The sequence below is a fragment of the Glycine max genome, chromosome 10, assembly GCF_000004515.6.
Source record: "Glycine max cultivar Williams 82 chromosome 10, Glycine_max_v4.0, whole genome shotgun sequence".
Lineage (NCBI taxonomy): Eukaryota > Viridiplantae > Streptophyta > Magnoliopsida > Fabales > Fabaceae > Glycine > Glycine max.
The window spans coordinates 23,722,326-23,738,608 of record NC_038246.2 but is presented as its reverse complement, the minus strand read 5'-3'; the positions used below and the strand labels follow the sequence as shown (position 1 = coordinate 23,738,608).

Sequence of the window (16,283 nt, the reverse complement as noted above, 5' to 3'; positions counted from 1 at the left end):
AAGATTGGGCATTTGTATGTTCAGAATTCAACTACAAAAATGAAGTATATAATTTTTTAAGGCAAAAGATGATTTTTTATTATTATTAAAATCAATTAGTTCCAGCACAAAAAGTAGCAAAAAAAGTATCTAGCTAATAAATACACCCCTTAGCCAGCTGATTTTATAATCGATAATCTGATCCTATTGCTATATTTTCTAACTCATTACAATTGGATAATATAATTAAATAAAAATCAAACTTCAACCTAGACATGCGTAAATACTCATCTTGCCAGCGCTAAGAGTAGCAGAAAGTCCCTTCATATGCAAAAGCTCTACCAGTCCAAAAAACAAAGACTCCTACTACAATACTTTTCTTTCCCTTTTCATCATTTATTAGATAATTTTGATATTTCTCTGTTGCAATTATTGGATTTACTGCATTTAGATACTCTGCCCATTACATCTTCATTCCATCCTGCCCACAAACTGCTTACTCATATTCCCCTAAGATCAGAAAAAAAAATCCTCACGATCCTTAACATGTCCAATATTGCTAAGAGCCCCCAAATACACTTGATTTAATATCTTTTTTGAAAAAGAGTATGAGAATCCCCCTACAACCTTATTCCACTCCTATGTCAGAACTGTTATTTTCTCCAATATGTCATCCGATTCTCTTCTATTTCCTGTGAAAATAAATCTTCTCCATATTTATCTGGCAAATTGTTGGATAAGTGGATAACATCCTAGCTGCATAGTGCCTCAACTGAGAGCTTCGTAATTCCTGTACAACACAAATTAAAAATCACCCTTTAAGCTAAACCAACAAAATGTATAATCTTTCAATTTCCTTTTCAATAAATAATGGTCCTACAAAGTGTATCTAAAAGCTTCTAACTCTATAATGTAGGTCTAAAGTTGCCCATAAGCTACACAATCCATAATTCATGTACAACCCTTTAAGTACAACAATCATTACCATTAAACTTAAGATAACTTATTCAAATAATAAATTAATTTAAAACCAACTCATTTATCCTTTTACTGCCAGTAGTTGCTATGCCTAAGAATATAAATATAAAAGAATTATCAAACTTGTTTTGTTTTGGCATGTCTCAATGCATCCAGGAGCTTCAAGGACACTCACATTAATTTAAGTTTCTTGTGACTTAAAAGAATCATTTCCAATGTTATAGTTATCCCAAAACCAAAATATGTATAAGTTTACTCCATTTACTATAGAGTTCTATATTAATATTCTCTTCAGTAAAATAAATGGCAAGTATAAAGTAATATGCACTTACTCCATTTACTCCATGAGTGGAAGTAAAAACTTGAAAAATTCATTTCAAAGACAAATAATTCTCATTCAAAAACACATGAGTGCTAGGCTAGGGGAATCTATCCTCTGATCACGATTCTCAGGCTCATTTTTCTCTTACAATAACAATTGGCACACACTCACAATGATGCATAGCATCACACAAACAGAAAAAACTTTCACTCACAACTCATTTACGTGTCACACACTAACCACTCCCTTCTCATTAAATTGACTCAACACTCAATCTAAACTGACACACAATGCATAGAGGAAATTCATACACACTCAATCACATGATCACATGATTGTATTAATATCAATTTTATATTTTTGGAAAATTCATAAAAAAAAAAAATGAGTGTGTGCAAGCATAGGTGAATGCTTTCATCAAACTACATAATAAATTAGCGGTTATAATCACTGCTTATTGTGTTCCATTTTCAATCTTCAAAGTTTAACATAAATGCAATATCTAACCTCTGATCTTAACACCTCGTAACATTGGGCTGATAAAGGTGAAAGCAACTTAACACTACCCAAATGTATTGTAGAATAGTGTAGTAAACTTCTCCAAATCCTCCTTCTCCAACGACAGTTTTGAAGTTTTCAGTAATATTGGAAGCCTCACTATATCTAAATACTTAATCTTTTGATGTCCATGATCACCCCTTCTTAAAATCAGAAAGCAAAACCACAATGACAAATAAGATCCTAATTTGAAAAAAAATGTACTTTACTAAAACAAATGAGATAATATAAATTAAATGACAGGAAAAAAAGCTACCTTTAGTTTTCCCTTACATTGCATGGACAATCTTCACAACATTTCAAAGGATTCACACTCACAACCCTTTTCTCTTCTCCCAACCGATTCACTCATATCCCCATACGATTTTGTCCTCCTCACCTCATTCTTATATCCATAACCACCTTCCCCTCTAAAAAAAAGTAACAATGAATGTAGAGAGGAATGGTGGTATGCTTCATTAGAAGCTACCATGAATATATGAAAAATATGTCCAAGATTGAGGTCAACATTCAACACAAAAAAAAAGAATAAAAATTTCAAAAGAAAAACAATTGCAACTATCCTCCTTTATTTTCATTGAAATTAATGCTACAAAAGAAACAAATTTAGTTATTGATGGCTACAAAAGAATGTTTCCATGTGCAGCTTGTGATGATATAACTATGGAAGTATAATAATTATTTCAAAGCTCATTTTATCTCTCTATCTTATCAAGGTTAAGGAAGTGGCCTACAGAGTGAGGGCTATAAACACCAGGTCAGATGGCTTAATTTCTTGAAATCTTCTTCAGAAGTCATTGCTCTACAGTAGGTGACAGTTATCTTTTTCAATCAACAAAAACCAAAGCTCAAAACACAAAAAAGAATACATGAATACACACATACATACATACATATGACAACAAATAATGCATAAAGAATGAAATAATAGTTCAGTATTCAATACACAATTAGTAAGGAGCAATTTAAGGTAAAGAGTAGTATCCAACATATGTTGGATTTGACAAAATTCTTATAACATTTGTTGGGTTGTGACCAAAATTCATATGGAAGTTTATTCTGTTATTTTTTTCTGTTTTGTCCTCTACTTATATAAGGCAATGATGCCCTGTATTTTCAAAGATAAGCTTCCACTTGTATACTACATCGATAATAAAAGCTCTCTGTTTTTCCCTCTCGTGGATGTAACCTTGATCGAAGGTGAACCACGTAAATCTGTGTGTTCTTTCTCATCTCTCTCCCTCTTTCATTTTTGCTGCAACATCGATGTATGACATTTTTGTTCTGCTGCATCTACTGTTGTTGTTCTTGTTTGTTCTTCATCACTTCCATAAAAAACTGGTATCAAAAGCTCAAGTTGCAATCAAGGGAATTCAAGATTCTCGTCTTAATACAAAGATCAAGCTATGGGAGTCTTGTTTATGGTTCTTTTGCTGCTTCTTTATGATCAAGAACATTCAAGAAATCATGTCAAACACAATCAGGATTGAGAAATTCAATGGAAAGAACAGCTTCAATCTGTGGCGCATCAAGATGCGTGCTTTGTTAAAGTAACCACGTGTCTGGGCTCCTGTTGCTTCTGCATCTGTGAAGAAACTGCAAGTGGTTTATGGCTCAAGTTGGAAAAGTTGTATATGACTAAGTCAATCTGCAACAAGTTCTTCTTGAAGAGGCGTCTGTTTGGTTTACACATGAAAGAAGGTACATCTCTTAAGGATCATCTTGATGAATTAAATTCTATTTTGATGGAATTAAGAGATATAGATGTTAAGATAGAGGATGACGATGCTGCCATGATTTTGTTAGCCTCTCTACCACCATCATATGAGAGCTTTGTCAATTCTCTTAGTGTTGGTAAGGAATGTGTCACCATGGAGGAGGTGAAATCCAGCTTATACTTAAGGGAACTTCGATCTAAAGCATCTGGAAATTCTGAAGAATCAAATGGATCTGGTCTGGTGGTCTCTAACTCCATCAAGAACATCAAGAAAAAGGTGTTTAAAGGAAAGAAGAAGACTCATGTCAATCCAAAGGATATCTGTAACTACTGCAAGGAGCCAGGTCATTGGAAGAAAGATTGTCCTAAGAAAAAGGGCAAACCATTTGCTGTTGTTGCCAAGGAAGGTTCCACATCTGAAAATGAGCTTGTTCTCTCAGTTGCTGATCATCACCAACATTCTGAAAATCAGTGGATATTAGACTCTGGCTGTTCCTTTCATATGTGTCCTAACAAAACCTGGTTTGACACCTATGAAGAGAAATTGGGTGGAAATGTCTTCATGGGAAATGATGTCTCATGCAAGACAATTGGAATTGGCACAGTAAAAATCAAGATGCATAATGGAATTATTCGAACACTCATTGAAGTTAGGCATGTTCCAGAGCTGAAGAAGAATCTAATCTCCATAGGTATTATGGATGGAAAGGGGTTTAAATGCAGCACTGAAAATGGGGTCATAAAAATTCAGAAAGGCTCTACAATGGTGATGAAGGTTATAAAGAGGGGTAATCTCTATATACTTCAAGGTACAACATGTATTGATGATGGTCTAGTAGCTGTTGCATTAAGATCCAATAAGAGCATACCTGACTTAACTCAATTGTGGTACATGAGGCTAGGTCATATAAGTAAAAAAGGTATGATGATACTTTGAAAAACAACAGCTGTTGGGAAATCAAAAACTGGATGAACTTAAATTCTATGAGCACTGTGTTTTCGGCAAGCAACATAGGATTAAATTTCCTAAAGAAGTTCACACCACCAAAGAAACTCTTGATTACATTCATGCTGACTGTTGGGGGCTTGCAAGAGTACCTTCACTAGGTGGTGGAAGGTATTTTCTGTCCATAATTGACGACTACTCAAGAATGACATGGATCTACATCATGAGTTAGAAGAGTCAAGCTTTCAAATGCTTCAAAGAATGGAAAGAAGTGATTGAAAAACAAACTGAAAGGAAAGTTAAAAGACTCAGAACTGATAATGGCTTGGAGTTTTGCTCAACAGAATTTAACAAATTCTGTAGAGATGAAGGAATTGCTAGACAGCTTACTGTTAGGAACACTCCTCAGCAAAATGGAGTTGCTGAACGAATGAACAGAACACTCTTGGAAAGAACAAGATGTCTATTGTCTAATGCTGGTCTCAACAAAAGTTTTTGGGGAAAAGCTATCAATACAACTTGTTTTCTGATCAATAGAACACCCTCTACTGCTATAGGACTTAAAACTCCTATTGAAATCTGGAATGGCAAAACAACAAACTACTCAAACCTAAGAGTATTTGGCTGCAATGCTTATTATCATGTCAATGAAGGAAACCTGGTACCTAGATCAAGAAAGGGTCTGTTCATGGGTTATGGTGATGGGGTGAAATGCTATAGGATCTGGTCACCCTTGGAAAAGAAAGTTCTTCTCAGCAGAGATGTAATTTTTTATGAATCACATTTGTTTCATCCCAAGCTTGAGGTTCCAATTGCTGGAACACAGAGCTACCACTCTCCTCAAGAAAAAGGATGTAGAATTTATAACCAAAGACTCAAAAAAAGGGGGTCATTCCGAAACATCTCCTGTGGTTCTTCAAGAAGGTGAAAAATTAGAAGATTCCAGTGCAAATGAGTCTCATTTGGCTGTTGAACCTAATCCTCCACAGCTCAATTCTGGAATCAATCAGAGACCAAAAAAGGTCACTGAACCTCCCGAAAGATACGGATTTAAAGACATGGATGCCTATGCATTACATGCAGCTGAAGAAACAGATTCAAATGAACCAGCCACCTACCAAGAAGCTATCAATCATCCTGAAGCTGAAATTGGTTGTTAGCTATGAAAGAGGAAATGGAATCTTTACATAAGAATCAGACCTGGAAACTTGTTGAACTACCTAAAGGAAGACATGTGGTAGGCTGCAAGTGGATATTCAAGAGGAAACCTGGTCTTTCAGAAAAGGAAGGGATAAGATACAAGGCTAGGTTAGTTGCCAAGGGATTCGGCCAGAAAGAAGGAGTAGATTTCAACGAAATCTTTTCACCTGTGGTCAGACATACATCTATCAGGGTTTTGCTTGCTATTGTGGCAAACCAAGATTTGGAACTTGAACAACTTGATGTCTAGACTGCCTTTCTCCATGGAAGATTGGAAGAAAATATTTTAATGAAATAGCTTGAAGGGTTTGAAGTTATAGGAAAAGAAAGGTATGTTTGTCAACTGCAGAGGTCCTTGTATGGTTTGAAACAATCTCCAAGGAAATGGTACATGAGGTTTGACAGCTTTATCACCAGCCAAGGATTCAAGAGAAGTCTCTATAACTGCTATGTTTATCACAACAAGGTGGAGGATGGATTAATGATCTATCTTCTACTCTATGTAGATGACATGCTTATTGCAGCAAAAAGCATGTGTGATATACAAAATCTGAAGATCCTCCTAAGTGGTGAATTTGATATGAAAGATCTAGGGGCTGCAAAGAAAATCTTAGGAATGGAAATCTATAGGGACAGAACTCAGAAAAGGCTATTTGTGTCTCAAAAGGATTACATTCAGAAGATACTTGTGAGGTTTGGAATGGCTGATTCTAAACCTATTAGTACTCCCCTTTCAAAAAAAGAGAAGTTGTCTGTTGTGATAAAGGTTCAAGCTCAGGCTTATTAGGACTATATGTCAAAAGTTCCATACTCAAGTGTTGTTGGCAGTCTCATGTATGTCATGGTCTGCACCAGACCTGACCTTGCTTATGTTGTTAGCATGGTTAGTAGGTTCTTAAACCAACCTCAAAAGGAACATTGGAAGGTTGTGAATAGAATTTTTAGATATCTTAAAGGGACTGCAGATGTAGGGTTGATCTATGGATCTAACTCAGATTGTTGTCTCACTGGCTATTCTGATGCAGATTTTGCTGCTGATCTTGTCAAGAGAAGGTCCCTAACAAGGTATGCTTACACCCTTGGTGGTTGCTTGGTGAGTTGGAAGGCAACACTTCAACCTTCTGTTGCCCTTTCAATTACTGAGGCTGAATATATGGCTCTTACTGAAGCTGCAAAGGAAGGAATTTGGCTAAGAGGTCTGATAAATGATCTCGGAATTAATCTCAAGAATATGCTAACATCTACTGTGATAGCCTTAGTGCTATATGCTTGGCCAAGGATCAGGTTCATCATGATAGAACCAAGCATATAGATGTTAGATATCACTTCATTCGGTCAGAAAGAAGAATCAAAGTTCATAAGATCAGCACTCTGCACAATCCTCTTGATATGTTCACAAAGTCAGTTCCAAAGAGCAAGTTTGATCACTGCTTAAGCTTGCTCAATGTTGATTGTTGGGGTTAAAATCATGTGTGGTTGGAGGGTGCAGTTTGTGTTTTATATGGATGTTGGTTCAAGATGGAGAATTGTTGGGCTATGACCAAAATCCATATGGAAGTTTATTCTGTTATTTTTTTTTCTGTTTTGTCCTCTACTTATATAAGGCAATGATGCCCTGTATTTTCAAAGATAAGCTTCCACTTGTATATTGCATCGATAATAAAAGCTCTCTATTTTTCCCTCCCGTGGATGTAGTGAACCACGTAAATCTGTGTGTTCTTTCTCATCTCTCTCCCTCTTTCATTTTTGTTGCAACATCGGTGTATGACATTTCTGTTCTGCTGCATCTATTGCTGCTGTTCTTACTTGTTCTTCATCACTTCCATAACAACATTTGTAAATATCACATAGATCCATTCTCAACATTGGCTTGGGTTTTCAAAAGAGGAATACAAATCAGGTAGTTTTGTCCTAAAAATAAAAAAAGTGAACACAAACACACTATTAAGATCAGTAGGAACAAAGTGAGTAAGGAGATTGAGAATCAACTTACAAATGTTTCTCCTTTATCACATAATCCTTCTTCAAAAAGTAACCATAAGCTCTATAAATCTCCTGGATCTACACATTAAATCAAGCTTTTGTATCATTATCTTAAACCTCAGAAATCAAAACATGTAGTAGTCACAAATCAGTACAGTAAGAATTTTTTCTCAATCAGAATACTAAGAAAATGAAATAAATAAGGGGAATGGAATGAAAAAACTATGTAAGATATCTTACAGGGTACCAGTTCTTGAAATAAATGTGGAAAATTTCCAGATAAATTATTTCTTGCAAGATTCCTAATAGTCACAATTGAAAAGCAATGACGCAGTTCAACAACAAAAATAAAAATATAACATTTCAAATAAAGTAGAAAAGCGAAAATGATCAAGAAATGAAAAGAGTTTCTAATTGTAGGCAAACATTACAGGCTTGTAAGATTTGGCGGCAATTGTTAGGGAATTGTATCATGGATATTGTTGTTGAAACAAATCCTCACCTTTGATATCATGTATAATCACAATCACAATCAACTCAATCAATCCTCATAATTGATGCAATATCGTTTCTCATTAATTCTGCTTTTGATGTTTTGATAAAAATAATAATAAATAAAACAAAAACTAAAAAACTACAAAATAGGAACAACATTTTCCCCATGCGCTCTTGGCTCTACTGCTCTGGTAGAAGTTTTAGAGAAGAAAAAAAATCAGAAACTTTAGGAAGAAAAAAAAAGGAAAAGTGTAAAAAAAAAAACAAAGAAGAACAACTCGCCATATTCATGCGCTCTTATCTCTACTGCCCATGATGACCAAGTCTTTTTCCGTGCACTTCTGTCTCTGCCACTCTTGAGAAAAGAAATCAATAACCCCAACTAAAGTAGAAACAAAAGATCCCCAAAGTCATTGTTCCTCTTCAAGAGTTCTTCTACAAGGTCAGATCTTGGGGATAAAAGGCAACACGACAGAAATGGGTCGCTGGAGTGAGAGTAGATGACAAAGGGAGGGGCATGGAAAAGGATGGCGAGCACCAGTGGCAGCACAATGAAGAGAGTGAGTATTGAGGAAAAAGAAAAGAAGTTTGGGATGGGAAAGAGAGGGCAAAGCCACCAGAAGAAAGACAAAGGAAGACTCTCGTGAAGAAGAAGAAAATATTGGTAGTAAATATTTGTTTTATAATTTAAAATTTATAAAATATATTATTTATATTAATTTTATTTTTATAGAATAAAATATTTGTTTTAAATTCTATTACAGTAATATTATAATTCTTATTTTTTTTAAGATTTTAGGTTTGGTTTGTTAAGTTTGTTTGTTTTGTCTGCATGTTGTTTTCCAAATGTTGACTAAATTTCTCTCTCCTTCCTTAGCCCCTAGACATAAAAAAAAAAAAGCATTGGTGTTTAGAAGGAACCAAGAATTGTCTTATCTTGTTGAGAGAGAAGTGCAATTAGACTATGCAGGGGGGATAGTTTTTTCTCTAAGGATGAGGTTTGTACGCTTCAACCCAGGCTATTTAAAACTTCTCTTTTAAAATGATTTTCCTTTGAGCTTATTGTATGTTATGTTATATTGCATTGTTAACCATGTTCTGTCATAGTCTGAAGATGTATAGCTATTGTTATTCTTTTATTTAGTTTGAGGCTTTGCATCTTCTTCTCATCTATTTTATTTTCTTACAATCTTATAGAGAAAATTTGTCTTATTCCTTTCTATCAATAATTCGTCTACCATGGATTTACTTGTGAGTAAAACATTTTCCTTAAAAATAATATATATATATATATATATACACAATAAAAATTCACATGCTATATTTGTTTAAATATAGGAAGGTATTTTGAGTATGTGTTTTGTTATATTTGAACGTTGATGTTTATTGAGTATGAGTTATAGATGGTGGAATTGTTTCCTTCTACACAACGACATCCTCAAAGTCTTTTGAGTTAGTTTTTTTTCTTAAAAAATAAAAAGTCGTGACAGTAGTTTATTTGAAAATGAGAAAATTAATTCTTCTTAATGTGTTACTAAGCACAAATATATATATATTCCTCTTATTATTGTTAATTAATCAGGATTGGCAAAGAATTTGAATATAAATGCATTGACAGTTTATTTGAGACTTACGAATCCTCTATTTATGGCTACATACATGAGTTATAATTTATATTGATACGGATTAATGTTTGATTAATGTGATATTACATTGTTAGTCTATCACAACTAGTATTATTCTTTTATAAGTTATAGTATATATGTGTAGTACCAAAGTTTTTTTTCACGGTGTTTCTATTATTAATATGGTGTTTCAATATTTCATGAATTTCTTTTCATTGGACGCTACATAGTAGTATGTATACAATTTTAATTGCTCTTGATTGAAGTATTAAAAGTAAAAATATTTTAAGTGATTATGCACGTGTAATCACACGTGATATGTTGAATGTTTCTACTTATAGATAATTTTGGTGGTATCCTATGATGGATGCCACTCTTTCAATGTTTTTAATTGTTCTCATGTTATGTTATGCAATTATTATATATGGTGAACTAAATTCAATATCCATCTTACTATGTCTGAATTTACAGTTTGGGAAAGATGAGTTCATCTTAGTCTTGTGTTCATGAATTGAAGTGTATCTGAAATATCTTAAAGTGTGGGGGTGTCTTGCAAAGGAGGAGTAAAAGATCTAAAAAAGCTAAGGATTTTGGTTATGAATTTTGTTCTTTTCTACTTGAGGATCCAAAAACCCAGGTTATTTAGTCATCGAGGGGAATGGGACTAAAGTTCATTATTTAGTCACAATAACGGACACTTGTTCCGTGTGATTAGTGATCCCACGAATAGAGTTCAACGGGTATCAATGAAATTGTTTGTTGACTAAAGTACAGAAAAATAAAATTTTATGGAGTTGTTCCGTTTCTCGTTCCTATGACGAGGTGTATTATAAATTGTGGCAATATTAAGGTTGAGGTATTTACATGTGTTTATTTTTTTGTCTAAAAAAACACCTCCTAATGGATCTGATGATAATTATTGTAGGGGTGAGGGTCAAAAACCATTCTTTAAGGATTCATCTAGTGAGTGTGGTGGTGGGGCTGCCATTGTGAGATATGGGCTAATCTCTAAGTGACACTCACGAAACAAGATACACACGCAAGACCGTGTAACGCACAACCACTAATTAGAACCTAAATGATCATTTTTAGACCCTAATTTCGTCCGGGGACTATCGTTTGCTGATATTTTGATTCTTACTAGTTGAATTACGGTGTTTGACACCAGTTACAACGCGAAGCAAGGAATCACTTAGTGTTTTGATCAAGAATATCTTATCAACGTCCATGAATGATAAATCTTAGCATAGATCAAACAAGGGTCTTTTTTTTGGATTTTTCTAGACCCTAGCTCGCCCAGGCTAGCATCTGGCTCGCCTGGGCCATGAAATTGCTTCATACCTAAGAAACCAGCTCACCTGGGCGAGCTTCAACCGCCCCAAAATGGCTTTTTCTCTATAAATAGGCATGCTAGGGGGGTTTTGAGGGGTTCCAAAGTTTAGGAGTTGAGAGAATTGAGAGAAGAGAGAAAGAAGAAGAAACGAAGCCAAGGCGCTACCGAATCGTGACAGTGATCATTCCCTACATCATTTTCTTGTTCTGTGTTCTTCGTGCGACAGTCGGATAGTTTTGTTTTTAAGGATTGAATATGATCTATGTACCCTTAGGGGTCCCCTTTTTTATTATGTGCATATTCTTCTTCTCCATTTATCATTGATAATCTCATTTTTTTTTGTAAAGTTTAATCTTAACCAATCACTAGTGTCGTAAAGTTGTCTTTAAAGAGATTGAAAGTTAATAAACAAAACCAAGATAAAACCAACTCATAACTAAACTTCATTTCATCAAATATCACTTAAGATCATTTCAAGGTCCAATGCCTTAAATGACTCTTTGTTCGCAATTAAAATAAACCTTTCAAAAACATAAAATCAATTTAACACACAAACATTCAAACTTAAAGAACTACGTAGGTCTGAATTCCTCATCGCACCTGAGGATACGTAGGAGCAAGGGCATCCCCCTTGTCGACCCCAAAAAAATAAAAATAAAACATATAAAAGGGGAAAAATAAATAATTTTGAAGTCACGTTGCGCACACTCAATTAAAGGTTGCTGTTCCTTATGATGAACGCGTGGGGTGCTAATACCTTCCCCATGCATAAACAACTCTCGAACCTTTATTTTCAAAATTCACAGACCTCTTTTTGGTTTTTCTAACGTTTTCCTCGAATAAACGTTGGTGGCGACTCCACTCGTTTTCTCCCTAGGAGACGAACGTGCTTTCTATTTATTTTGTGACAGATGACGACTCCACTAGGGATTTGTTAGAGAGTTAAGCCATTTTCATTGAGTATGTAATTTTATCATGACTTTTTATTTATTTTACTTTCACAAAATAAAATGTGTCATTGAACCATAGGATAGACGACATGTGCTATACTTAGGTTGCTCTGTTCACACATGACAGCTACACTTTTTTCACACACCTTTAGATGTTAGGCCCTATACCCTAGTTTGTGTGAGCCATAAGGAGTGGAGGTTGATCTGTAGTCATGCTGGGTCTCCGACTCACTTGATAATAGCGAATCCTCATCTAGAGTTTTCCTTTTTTGGTGATGCATTGTCGCTGATAGTCCCTATCGCCATAATGTATTATCTAAGAGGATGATATCTCTAGAGACTGATAAGGTTACATGAAAGTACCCTTGGGAGTTTGTCACTAGAAGTGGATTTTTGAATCCTTTCCATTAGGTTCCTAAATTAGGGGCACATAGCAAACTCACTCTGGCTTGTTCCTTGGTCGCATCATGCATCTCTTCATGGCATCATAATGGACACATCATTCATGCATTTATCATTTATCATATTCATGCATTGCATTTGCATAAGTCTTTGCATTATCATACATATTCATTTAGCATGCTTATGTTCTGCCAAATGCATACACTCTATTTTCATCGTTCGCATGTTATGTTTGCTTATGCATAATCCTAACACATAGTTGCCCATGCCTTGCATTTTCCTCTGCAAAACAAAAAGAAAGTCATAATGAAGCGTGGAAGTTTACACCACATTCTTAGTTACATGTGTTGGGTACCATGATGATAGCTATAAATAGACCATGTTGGGATTATACACTCATTTCTCTTGAAAAATGATTGAAAATCACGTGAACATGGTACCTAATGCATTGTTAACTTGGAAAGGATGGTTCTTCGGGCATCTCATGTTGATCTCATAATTACATTTGTCATGCATAGCATAAGTATGCCTTAATCATTCATCTCTATGATAGGTTGTCCAAGTATTGACAATCAAAATTTATATTCCTTGGATTATGGGGTCGAACCAAGCACATGCTTTTAAGAAAAAGTTTTCATCAAGTCAAGGTCTAGTATGGAAGAAACCAGCTTGCAAAAGTTGGGGCAGAAGATGGATCGAGTTTACATGGCTTATTTGGCTACTGCTAACACATGATTGAGCTAAATAATTTACAAAATTAGGGATTGTTGATGTCCATGTTTTATTTCCAATTGCACTTTGACTCTGACAAGATGTGATGAACAATGTTGTTTTAATGAAAAATCTGAATTGATTCAACCCTATGTTCTACTAAATGTTCAGTGTAAAATTTGTAATACTTCAACAATGTATCATTCACCTACATCCATGCTTATTTTTCTTTTCACATTGGTTGCATTGCTCATTGCATTCTTTCCTTGAAAATCAGAATTCTAATCATTGTAATAAAAAGGAAAGAATGCGCTTTATGACGCCCTTACTAAACGCATGCCAAAGCTAGAGTGATGAGTGAAATAGAGGAGGTACAGGAACAAATGAAGGCCGACATGGAGGCCATGAAAGACCAAATGACCATAATGATGGAAGCCATGATGAGTATAAGAAAAATGATGGAGATCAACACGGCTACAGTCGTTGCCGCAAGTACCGCCAATGAGGTGGACTCAAATATCCTATCTGGCCTCAATCAAGTAAATTGTCCAGTCTCGGATATGGTAGGTCGAGGAGGCAGAGCATTGGGAAGTATGGGTGGCCCCCATTTTGTGCAGGTCCCGAGCAAGCATTCCTTCCCACCATATGGCTTGCCTCCCAACTATACACCGCCCAATGTTGCACACGCTCCCGATGAGAATGTCAATAACTCCACTCCCATACCCATTGAGAGCCAACAACCCCAATCTAGTCATGCACAGGTCCCTCAACCCATGGGGGAGACACATGAAGTACCCCGAGACCACACTCTAGCCGACTTCAAGCCTCACCTCGGATATGCCACTGAGGGGCAGACATTTTGTGGCATACCCCTGCCAAACACTTTGAGGGGGCCTCAATATTTCCCACAACCCCAACCCTTACATTTTACAATGGGAGGAGGGCCTCCTGATATGGTGGAAAGGGAGAAATTTGATCATATAGAGGAAAGCCTGAGGGTCATTGAAGGAGGTAGAAATTATGCCTTTGCTGACATCGCAGAGTTGTGCTTAGTGTCCGACGTGGTCATTCCTCCAAAGTTCAAGGTGTCGAATTTCAATAAGTACTAAGGGACTACTTGCACTAAAAATCACCTGAAGATGTACTATAGGAAAATGGGGGCATACGCGAAAGATGAAAAATTATTGATGCATTTATTCCAGGAAAGTCTTACTGAGGCAGTCGTCACCAATTATACTAATTTAGAACCTTTTCGGATCCGTTCCTGGAAGGACCTAATGGTTGCCTTTATTAGGCAGTATCAGTACAATTCTGATATGGCTCCAGATAGAATGTAGCTACAAAACATGTGTAAGAGGGAGCATGAATCTTTCAAAGAATACGCCCAAAGGTGGAGGGATCTAGCAGCTCAAGTAGCACCCACAATGATGGAGAGAGATATGATAACAATTATAGTGACACATTACCTGTGTTCTACTATGAGAAGATGGTGGGCTACATGCCTTCAAGCTTTGCAGATTTAGTGTTTGCTGGCGAGAGGATTGAAGTGGGTCTGAGAAGAGGCAAGTTTGATTATGCCGCTTCGATGAATAGGAAGCTTAGGGCAAACGAAGAGAATAAGAAGGAGGGAGAAACCCATGTTGTGACTGCCATTCCTACAGGGCAAAATTTTCCACTAGCTCAACAATATAAATACTCATCCAATATCAGTCCTTCTCATTACCCACCACCCTACCAACCAAGAACACTCAGTCATCCACAAAGGTCACCCCTAAATCAACCACAAAACCCGCCTGTTGCACATCCAAGGTCAAACACCACCTTTAATACGAACCAAAACACCAACCATGGAAGGAACTTTCTAGAAAAGAAGCCTATAGAATTCACCCCAATTCCGGTGTCGTATGCTAACTTACTCCCATATCTACTCAATAATGCAATGGTAGCCATAATCCCAGCAAAGATTCCTCAACCTCCATTTTCCCGAGGATATAACACGAATGCAACATGTGCTTATCATGGAGGAGTTCCGGGGCACTCCATTGAGCATTGTATGACCCTAAAACATAAGGTGCAAACTCTAATTGATGCAGGCTAGCTAAAATTCAAGGAGGACAATTGCTTGTGAGTTCTATCGTTGTCGAGCGACACTATGCATGATACTTAGGGCAATTTGAAGGTTATTGTTAGATGTCTCCAATGACTCATTAAGATTTTCAAGTTTATGCCATTACTGTAAACAACAGTCACAATGCTAATAATATGGATAAATTTGATGTCCTTGCCTCTTATTCTCTCACAATTACATCTTTGCGTATTTATTTAACACTCACTGGAATGTGAATGTACGTCGTTAACTTGTTTGCTCAAGTGACTTGCACTCCTGAGTTGATCTCCAAGTCTATTCCATCAGAAATTGCTCGTTCTACATGTTTAGTGGGGGTGCCATAAATGATGAGTAAAGTTCAAAAAGAAGAAAAAAAAACATTTGATTGATTGTGTTTCATATAAAAAATAAGAAGTACAAACATTCTTAAAAGTTGTCTTTTTAAGAGAAAAGTGAGTTGTCAAGAACAAGAGTCTTTCGACATAATCTATCAATTGAAAATCCTTTAAATATTTCTTGTCCTTGAAATTTCTTTTTCGAGAACCTGCACAATTTCTTTCATTTATTCTTGCTGCAAGGTCATGACAAACGACAACAATAGATACCTCAAAGCCTTACGCTAGGGCAATGAGAGGCACCATGCATAAGCCTCAAGCAAACCTAGGGGTAGATCAAAAGTTCTCACCCGGTAGGTTGAAAACCCGAAAGGGCAGCCTACGCAAAAATTAGGGTAATAACAAATAAAAAGAAGAAAGGATAAGGAGCGTGTTTATCAAAGGTTTCGTCCCAAAATCTAAACTATAAAAGTATCTAGTCAAGATTTGAAATGACACATGACCGTGTTTCTTCATCCCAAACACTGATTTATCCCTTGCTACCCCTTCCGAGCCAAAGCATATTTGTTTTCTAAAACAAAAAAACAAAACAAAAACCCTAAGTAGGAACCACCACTAAATCAGCGGGAAGAGCAATGCAAA

At 36.0% G+C, this 16,283-nt stretch overlaps 1 long non-coding RNA gene across 1 annotated transcript; it reads right to left on the bottom strand.

Annotated features, from left to right (window-relative positions):
- Positions 1-343: 343 nt before the first annotated feature.
- Positions 344-2,079, bottom strand: LOC112998135 (uncharacterized). The gene is made up of 2 exons (XR_005886838.1): positions 1,787-2,079; positions 344-769 (listed from the first exon to the last, which is right to left on the bottom strand). It is a non-coding gene; the product is annotated as an uncharacterized lncRNA (long non-coding RNA).
- Between the last annotated feature and the right edge of the window lie 14,204 nt (positions 2,080-16,283).